At 44.0% G+C, this 9,996-nt stretch overlaps 1 long non-coding RNA gene across 1 annotated transcript; it reads right to left on the reverse strand.

Annotated features, from left to right (window-relative positions):
* Positions 1 to 265: 265 nt before the first annotated feature.
* On the reverse strand, positions 266 to 8,410 carry LOC309618726. The gene is made up of 3 exons (XR_014238599.1): positions 7,739 to 8,410; positions 1,480 to 1,519; positions 266 to 282 (listed from the first exon to the last, which is right to left on the reverse strand). It is a non-coding gene; the product is annotated as an uncharacterized lncRNA (long non-coding RNA).
* Positions 8,411 to 9,996: the final 1,586 nt, after the last annotated feature.

Raw genomic sequence — 9,996 nt, forward strand, 5'->3', positions numbered from 1 at the left:
GAAAACAAAACAAGGCAGGAAACGATAAGGAGGGGGTGGTGCAATTCAGAGAAGATTTCAAGGCAGCTGAGTGCAGAGTCCCTCCTGGGGAAGTCCGAATCAGGTCCTGTACTGTCCTTTGTCCTAGTGCATCTTGCCCCCCACCCCCACCAGCCTCCTGGAGTAAGCTGCCCCTTGTCCAGGTGTCTCGTGACTCGGCTCCATGAAGTCTGTCCTTCTTAATGCAGCCTGCACATGGAGTACAAGTTAAACTGTACATAGCATGTGAACAGTATTCCTCTTCTGAATTAAAAAAAAACAAAAACAAAAACAAAACTTTTTAGAGAACACCAAACACTCCATCTCTAACGCCTGAGTCTCAGCTTTGCCAGCCACTGAAGTCATTTCTGAATGCTTAGAGCATTCACGCACTAACAGCCCCATCAGCCACCAAGTCTGTGGTTTCCCATAATTTTAAAACGAACTCAGTGGACCATCAGAAGAGGAGGGCAGGAAGCTCACCAGAATTCAACATCACAAAGATGTCAGTCCTGAAGAGAAATCAATAATAAAGAGACTGTCCCCAGGAATTCCCTGGCAGTCCAGTGGTTAGGGCTCTGGCGCTTTCACTGCGGAGGCCCAGGTTCGATCCCTGGTCCGGGTAACTTAGATCCCGCAAGCTGTGTGGCGTGGCCCCAGAAATAGAGAAACTGTCCCCAAATGCATCTCTAGCCATGGCATCTCTGCAGCCCTTGGGCCCTACATTTTCAACTGTCTGCTAGACGTTCCAACCTGGATGGGAGGACAACTGCAAAAGCAGGAAGCCCCAAACCTATTTTCTTCCCACTTCCACTTCATCCCTCCACCCAAACTCTTTCTTCCCAACTTCCCTTTGTCTGTTAATGAAACCAGCCTTGAAACCTCTTTGATTCCTTCCTCTCCCTTGCTCCCACATCATGTCCCCCTCCACCTCAGTCATCTAGCCAGCCAGGCTCAGAATTCTGACTCCAGTCTCACCCCATGTAGCTCCATTCCTGAACCTCTTGCCATTTTGATCAGGAAAACGCAGGATTTAGGACCACATAGACCTGGCTTTGAATCCATCTCTGCCACTTACTAGAGCTTTAATCTTTGACAGATTCCTTAACCTCATCTCTAAAAAGAGGATACAGGACTTCCCTGGTGGCTCAGTGGTTAAGAATCCACCTGCCAATGCAGGGGACACAGGTTCAATCCCTGCTCCGGGAAGATCCCACATGCCGCAGAGCAACTAAGCCCGTGTGCCACAACTACTGAGCCCGCATGCCACAACTACTGAAACCCGCGCACCTAGAGTCCATGCTCCGCAACAAGAGAAGCCACTGCAGTGAGAAGCCTGCGCACCGCAACAAAGAGTAGCCCCCCTCGCCGCAACTAGAGAAAGCCTGCCCACAGCAAGGAAGACCAAAGGCAGCCAAAATTAAATAAATTTAAAAAAAAAAAGAGGATACAAATATACACCTGAAGGACTCATTCAACAAATATGTAACAGGATGATTTACTGGGGGAAAAAATGGCATTATGAATATACAGATTGAAAATTGTCCTTTTTTTCCTAATCTACAATTTCATTACAAAAGAGTGAGAAATCTTTGTCCTCTCTCCATAGTAATTTTTGCTGGCAGTCTAGGCTGCTTTTACCCCCAGAAGAAAAAGGTCACAGACCACTGTTTTGCAGAGTCTAGTTCACAAGTCCAAACTCATTCCCTCAGGGCAGTTCCAGCCCATGAACCTGTTTTGTTCTAAGCTGTTTTGTTCCGTCTGTACAGAGCTGATATGAAGCATTTTTTTTTAATAAATTTGAGTGAATTCCAACATTTAAGTCAAGAGCTATCCAACATCATTAGCCATTAGGGAAATGCAAATCGAAACCATAATGAGATACCACTTCACACCCACTAAGATGACTATAATCAAAAAGGCAGACAATAACAAATGTTGGCGAGGATGTAGAGAAACAGGAACCCTCAGTCATTTCTGGCAGGAAAATGGTGTAGTCACTCTGGAAAATAGTTTGCCAGTTTCTTAAAAGTTAAACATGAATGTACCATGTAACTCACAATTCTATCCTTCAGTATCTACCAAAAAACAACAAAAAGAGTAAGATATATATGGATACAAAAACTTGCAAATGTTCATAGCAGCATTATTCATAATAGCAGAAAAAAAAGGAATGTCCATCAACTGGTGAATGGGTAGACAAAATGTGGTATATCCGTACAATGGAATACTATTCAGCAATAAAAAGGAACAAACTACAGATTCATGCAGCAACACAGATGAACCTTGAAAACATTATGTTCAGTGAAAGAAGTCAGACAGAGAGACCACATATTGTATGATTCCACTTACATGAAATATCCCCAAAAGGCAAAGCTATAGAGACAGAAAGTACAATAATAGTTGCCTGAAGTAAGGGCTGCGGTGAGGAGGAGGAGGACAGCACAGGGATTAACAGTAAATATACATGTGGGATCTTATTGTGATGATGAAAATGTTCTAAAATTGATTTATGGTGATGGTTACACAACTGGATAAAGTTACTAAAAAGTCACTGAATATTATACTGTGAATTACATGATTTTAAAAATATACTTTAATAAGTAATGTTTTAAAAATATAGAAAAAAGAGTTCTCTCATGAAAATCCAGATTTCTGGCTTCCCTTGAAAACACAGAAGATCTGGAAATTCAGCGCCAATTCGCTGATGCCTTAGCTGCTGCTCATTTTTAGACAAAGCTTGTGTTCTAGAGCATGCCTCAGTCACCACTACTCCCTGTTGTCTCTTGAAGCCAGCCTGCTTTATTCATTGACATTCTTTTCCTGGTCTTTTTAGGCATCTATCTGCGTTTTCACTCTCTGTCATGCCTGTCAAGGGATTTCATGTCAGATCATTCCAGAGAGATAAGAGAAAGGGTGGTATTTTTGAGTTAAAGAGCTATTTCCCTGACAGTGGTGAAGGAGTAGGAGATTTGGGGTGTCCATGAGAAGGGGCCCCCTTTCAACAAGATTCCTGGAAGTGGCAGGACTTTGGGGCAGAGGCTACTGTACTGACCACCTCACAGCCCACCCCGGGGAAATAATTCCTGACTGACAGATGCTTAATAAATGCTTGCTGAATAGAAAGATGGAAAGATGGAAGGATGGATGGATGGGTGGATGGATGCATGAGGAGATCCCTTCCCGCTTTCCACAGCTCAACTGTGGCATTTTGAAACAGAAGGAAGAACAGTTAAAAACAAACAGAAAACTTCTAATGAGCTGAGAAAGAAGGAACCTTCCAGAATTTTCTTGGGCCCCTTAAGCTCTGGAGTTTTGGGGGGAAAAGAAAAAAACAGAAGAGTTTCCTGAAAATGACTAATTTAAGACTTCTCACCAGCCACGCAGGATGAGGCTAACTCAGATTTAATTTGATTTAGAAAAACAAAAGCATGATAGTCCTTGCATCCTAATGTCTTAGAGCAACTTGTACCTGTGAAAAATGCTTACTGTCTTCTGCGTCTAGGAAGAGAGCAGGGGTTTTTAATCTGGAGTCTGTGGAAACCTAAAGAGTTTTAGGGGTTTTATAAAACCTCTGAAATTGTATGCAAAATGTATTGTTCTTTTTTCTTCCCCCTCTGGGGAGAAGCTGTACAGTTTTTAGTAGATTCTCATAGAGGACTCTGATCCAAAAAGATTGCAAGAATGCGATATGGGGCTTCCCTGGTGGCGCAGTGGTTAAGAATCCGCCTGCCAGTGCAGGGGACACGGGTTCGAGCCCTAGTCTGGGAAGATCCCACATGCTGCGGAGCAACTAAGCCCGTGTGCCACAACTACTGAGCCCGTGTGCCACAACTACTGAAGCCCACGTGCCTACAGCCCATGCTCTGCAACAAGAGGAGCCACCGCAATGAGAAGCCCGTGCACCGCAACGAAGAGTAGCCCTCACTCGCTGCAACTAGAGAAAGCCCGCGTGGCAACAAAGACCCAATGCAGCCAAAAAAAAAAAAAAAGAATGCAATATGGCATGATAAGTACCACATTATGGGAAGTACAGCAAGATCCAGGGACACATAAGGGACACCTAACCCAGAATGGTGGCAGGAGTGGGGGTGGGGGAAGTTCCAGAAAGTCTTCTTAGAGAAAGTCATTTTGAAAATATAATCTGAAAAATAAGGCATTAACCAGACAAACTGAGGAAGAAAATACTTTCAGAGAAAAATAATACATAGAAGAGAGAGTACAGGGCTTTCCAAGCTCAGAAAGAAGTTCAGAGCAAAGCTACCGCAAAGTGAACAAACGTGGAGGAGTGTGAAATAAGGGACTGAGGAGGTAGGCAGGGGCTGGATCGTACGTGTAAACCATGAGGCGGAATTTAGATTTTATCTGGAGGCCAGCGGGGGAACTATGGGAGAGTTTTCAACTGAAGAGTAAAATGACCAGGTTTGTGTTTTGGAAGCATCCCTCTGGTCATAATATAGAGAATGGATGAAAGTGGGGGTCAGGGTAGGCCAGTTAAGAGGCTGCTGCCACAAACAGTCCAACTGAGAGATGATGGTGACTTGGTCTAAGCAGCCTGGAAAAGATGTGGTCAGGTTGTGGTGATGGCAATTGCAAAGATTAACTGAGATATTTAAAGTGCCAAGCCAACGTATGAAGATGTTAAAGTGCCTCGAACGTGCATGAGGATATCTGCAAGTGCCTAGCAGAGTATAAGCTGATTCCCTTCCTCCACTTTCTCATGGCCTCTTGAATAAATATAATTCCTCACTGTACCCTGTACACACATTTATCAAAGCACCTATAAAAACTCCTTGTATGTTTTTTTATCTCCATCCCTGTATCCTCCTTCGAACTGAGTGCTGTCCAAGAGAAACAGAATGGGAGCCACCAATGCAAGCCACGTATCTAAGTTTAAACTTTCTAGGGGCTACATTTTAAAAGTAAATCAAAATAACTGAAATTAATTTTAATAACATATTAACCCAATATAAAAAGAATATTACATTTCAACATGTAAAAAAAAATCACTAATAGGCTATTTCGCATTCTTTTTCTTGTGCTAAGTGTTCAAAATCTGATGTGTGTTTTGGACCTACAGCACATCTCATTTCAGACTGGCCACATTTTAAGTGCTCAAGAGCTACACGTGGCTGGTGGCTACCACAGTGGACCCCACAGTGCCAGACTGTAAACTCCTTGCAGGCAAAGTCAATGTTTTCAGCTGTATCCCCAGGAACTAGCTCAGTGCTTGATACAGAACAGATGCTTAATAAATGCTTGTTGAATAGAAAGATGGAAAGATGGAAGGATGGATGGATGGGTGGATGGATGCGTGAGGAGATCCCTTCCCGCTTTCCAGGTGTCATTTCAGCTGAGCCTGAATCCCCATCAGGACTGCAACGGTGGAGGATAATACGCTGCAAGGGCAAGGAGGCAAGGAACCGAAGCAGGAGCAGGGAAAAGTGATACCAGGAAACGGTGGGAAGTAACAGCATTTGACTAAAGAACGGAATACTTGCTGCAGAAAAGAAGGTGAGAAGTAATACTGGAGGTTCCTGGAAGCTGACACTGAACCCTGTACACATCTGGGGATTCCCAAGCTTCCAGTGTAATTTCCATCAGTAAATATTTAAGGAACAAATGAAAAGAGAGGTGAGAGGACGAGGCAGCAGGAAAGAGACAAGGAAGCAAAAAGAGAGGAAATGTTAGCAAAGTGATAACAACTGCTGGTGTGAATGTTGGCAAATAACACACAATAAGCAAATTTCTTAGAGGGTCCAGGTTGTCTTGATGGAAAGAGGAACAGGTCACTGGAGAAGTCTGAAGTCTGGCCAATGGTTAGAGATGAAAACAGGGTCATTGGTCTCAGAGTATCTGTGGTCCCTGCTGGATCAGACCTGGTGGGAAGAGGGGGGAGTCCCATTTTGGTGCAGAAAACCCCAGTTTGAAATCAAGCCTGATTGCTATTATATGACGCAGCATTATTGCCACCTCGGCCTTAAGGAGCCAGGCCTGGTTTGCATTGGTCCTACTCACTAGGTGAAGAGAAAATCAAGAAATTGCCCTGGATTTGCTAAAAATGGATATGACTCTTCGGGAAAAAAAAAAAAATAGTGTGCGGGCATCTCATTGGAGGTTGTTTTAAAAATCCAGATCAGTCTATTCTTGAAAGATATATTTTATCAAAGGCTTTTTTTGTTGTTGTTTAAAATAGTGGTCCCCAACCTTTTCGACACCAGGGACTGGTTTTGTGGAAAACAATTTTTCCATGGGGGAGCGGGGTGGGGGATAGTTCAGGTGGTAATGCAAGCGATGGGGAGCGACAGATGAAGCTGCGCTCGCCTCCTGCTGTGCGGCTGGGTTCCTAACACGTTCCTAACAGGACTGGTACCTGTCCGCGGCCTGGGGGTTGGGGATCCCTGGTTTAAAACATCCTGCCTGGGGGACTTCCCTGTTGGCACAGTGGTTAAGACTCCGTGCTCCCACTGCAGGGGCCCCAGGTTCGATCCCTGGCCAGGGAACTAGATCCCACATGCATGTCGCAACTAAGAGTTCGCATGCCACAACTAAGGAGCCCACCTGCCACAACTAAGACCCGGTGCAACCAAATAATTAATTAATTAATTTTTTTAAAAAAAGTAAAACATCCTTCCTGGGAATTCCCTGGTGGTCCAGTGGTTAGGACTCCACACTTTCACTGCCGAGGGCCTGGGTTCGATGCCTGGTCAGGGAACTAAGATCCCACAAGTCTCACGGTGCAGCCAAAAAAAAAATCCTGCCTGATAGTGGGTATGTCCTTAACCTCTCTGTGCCTTGATTTACTCTTGTGCAAAACAGGGATAACAATACCTACTTAGTAGGGTGGCTACGAGGCTTAGATACAGTGAGGTAACACTTGTAAAGGTCTTGGCACAAATTAGCAGTCAGTAGCGTTCCTCTTTATCATTACTATGATATTCATCAGCAGTATCATTACCCTTTTGAAAGGACTTATACACAGCCTTTCAGAGGAAGCGTATAGTATTCTTCCATTATTTTCTCTAGATGTATATTAAGAGTATTGTCCCTGGCTTGGAGGTTTAAATGAAGAATGCACAACCTGTAGAAAAAAATCATTTACGGCTATCAAAGTTCTTATAAAAACTAAATTGAAAATATGAGGTGGGGGGCTTCCCTGGTGGCACAGTGGTTGAGAGTCCGCCTGCCAATGCAGGGGACACGCGTTCGAGCCCGGGAAGATCCCACATGCTGTGGAGCGACTAGGCCCAGTGCGCCACAACTACTGAGCCTGCGCTCTGGAGCCCGCGAGCCACAACTGCTGAGCCTGCATGCCGCAGCTACTGAGGCCCACGCGCCTAGAGCCCGTGCTCCGCAACAAGGGAAGCCACCGCAATGAGAAGCCTGTGCACCGCAAGGAAGAGTGGTCCCCGCTCGTGGCAACTAGAGAAAGCTGGCGCACAGCAATGAAGACCCAATGCAGCCAAAAATAAAAATATAAATTTCTAAAAAATAAACAAATAAATAAATCCCTCTCAAAATGTTAAAAAAAAAACGAGGTGGGGACTTCCCCAGCGGTCCAGTGATTAAGACTCTGCGCTGCCAATGCAGGGGGTGTGGTCAGGAAACTAAGATCCCACATGCCATGCAGTGTGGCCGAAAGATTAAAGAAAAGAAAAAGGTAGACAAACAACGCTAATGGAAGTTATATATACACACATAGACCTCACAAATAGCTTACCCATTAAGGTCCTCTCTGATAGACATACAGGTACCTCTACACTTAGGAGCATTTGCTCTGTACATCTAAGCAAGAGAAATGTGAAGGGATAATCTCAGTATTCGAAGTGCATCTCAATGTCACACAGGGCCTCTCACAGTAGGTAGTATGGCACCGCAGATAAACGTCTGGACTCAGCAATCAATTAAATTGGCTCTACCGCTTACAACTATGTGACCTTGCGCAAGTGATACAATCTCTCAAAGCCTCAGTGTTTTCATCTGTATAATGGTGATGATGACGATGGTAGGAAACACCACAGGACAAACAACCTGGTTTCTTCAACAAATAAACTGCAAGGAAAAAATAAACAACAACAAAAAGATGAGGCCCTGCTGTAGGTTAAAAGAGATTTAAAAAACACATCAACCGGGCTTTCCTGGTGGCGCAGTGGTTGAGAGTCTGCCTGCCAATGCAGGGGACACAGGTTCGAGCCCTGGTCTGGGAAGATCCCACATGCCGCGGAACAACTAGGCCCGTCAGCCACAATTACTGAGCCTGCGCGTCTGGAACCTGTGCTCCACAACAAGAGAGGCCGCGATAGTGAGAGGCCCGCGCACCGCGATGAAGGGCGGCCCCCGCTTGCCGCAACTAGAGAAAAGCCCTCGCACAGAAATGAAGACCCAACACAGCCAAAAATAAATAAATAAATAAATAAAATTAAAAAAAAAAAAACAAAAACCCCACATCAACCAATTGCAATGAAACCTTTTTTGGATCCTAATGCAATGAAACCTTTTTTGGATCCTCATTCAAGCAATAAAACAAATTATAATAACGTGTGTGTGTATATAAAATAAAATTTATGAAACAAATAGAAATTTGCATGTTGACTGAATATTGGACAATTATGAATTATTGCTAATTTTTTTATGTGTGGTTATGGTATTGTGGTTATGTGACACTAAAGAGTCCTTTTATTTTTGAAATTTGCACTGAAATATTTACAGATGAAAGAATACAGTGTCTGGGATTTAATATACATATATATATATATATATATATGTCCCCCACCCCACCCCACACCGCATGGCATACGAGATCTTAGTTCCCAGACCACGGATCGAACCCCTGCCCCCTGTAGTGGAAGCATGGACTCTTAACCACTGGACTTCCAGGGAAGTCCATGGGATTTATTTTAAAATGGCATAAAAGAGGGGAAGTGGAGAGGGTACAGATGAAAGGAGTTTGGCCATGAATTGTTGAAGTTGGGTGATGGGTATAGGGGAGTTTATTATCACTTGTCTTAGTCAGTCAGGCTGCTATAAAAGAAGTCCATATAATCGATAGCTTATAAACAACAGAAATTCATTTCCCACAGTTCTGGAGGCTGGGAAGTCCAAGATCAAGGTGCTGGCACATTCAGTGTCTGGTGAGGGCCCGATTCCTGGTTTATAGATGGCTGTCTTCTGACTGTGTCCTTATGTGGCAGAAGAGGGAAGGAGCTCTCCAGGGTCTCTTTTACAAGGGCACTAATCCCATTCATGAGGACTCCACCCTCATGACCTACTCATCTCCCAAAGGCCCCACCTCCTAACACCATCACATTAGGGGTTTGGATTTCAACATATGGATTTTGGTCCCCCCAAAATAACATTCATTCCATTGCATTACTGGTCTCTCTACTTTTGCATACCTTTGAAATTCTCCTATAACATAAAATTCAAAAATTATTTTTGTTGATATGATTTCTACTGGAAGGGCTAGATTCTTAGGGAAAGGAAATGAAATCCTAGAAAAAATAAGAAATTCCTCAGGGAATTCCCTGTCTGTCCAGTGGTTATGACTCTGTGCTTTCACTGCCGAGGGCCAGGGTTCAATCACTGGTTGGGAAACTAAGATCCCACAAGCTGTGCAGCACAGCCAAAAAAGAAAAAAAAAAAAATTCCTCAGCTTGATTTTCACAATCTTGCATATTATGACCTCAACCTATCTTCTCAAATTCCTGTCTCCTGCTCCTTCATTACAGCTGTTTCTCCTAATAATCACCTCTCCTTGGCCTTCTCCATCTGTCTTGCTTTTTTTTTCTGGCCATCTTCTCCCTTTTGCTTATGCTATTATATGTTCCATTGGAGGGCCCTTTCTCCACAAATCCACCTGGAAAGTCCTCCCAGGAGGACTCGTGTCAGGGAGCCTTGTTGAAGCTCCTCAGTGTGAGAAACACCACTGGGGAGCTCAAGCAAAGTCCCCTGTTCTCCTCAATTTTAGACTCAAGTTTC

This window comes from Balaenoptera borealis (genome assembly GCF_965194805.1).
Source record: "Balaenoptera borealis genome assembly, chromosome: 20".
Lineage (NCBI taxonomy): Eukaryota > Metazoa > Chordata > Mammalia > Artiodactyla > Balaenopteridae > Balaenoptera > Balaenoptera borealis.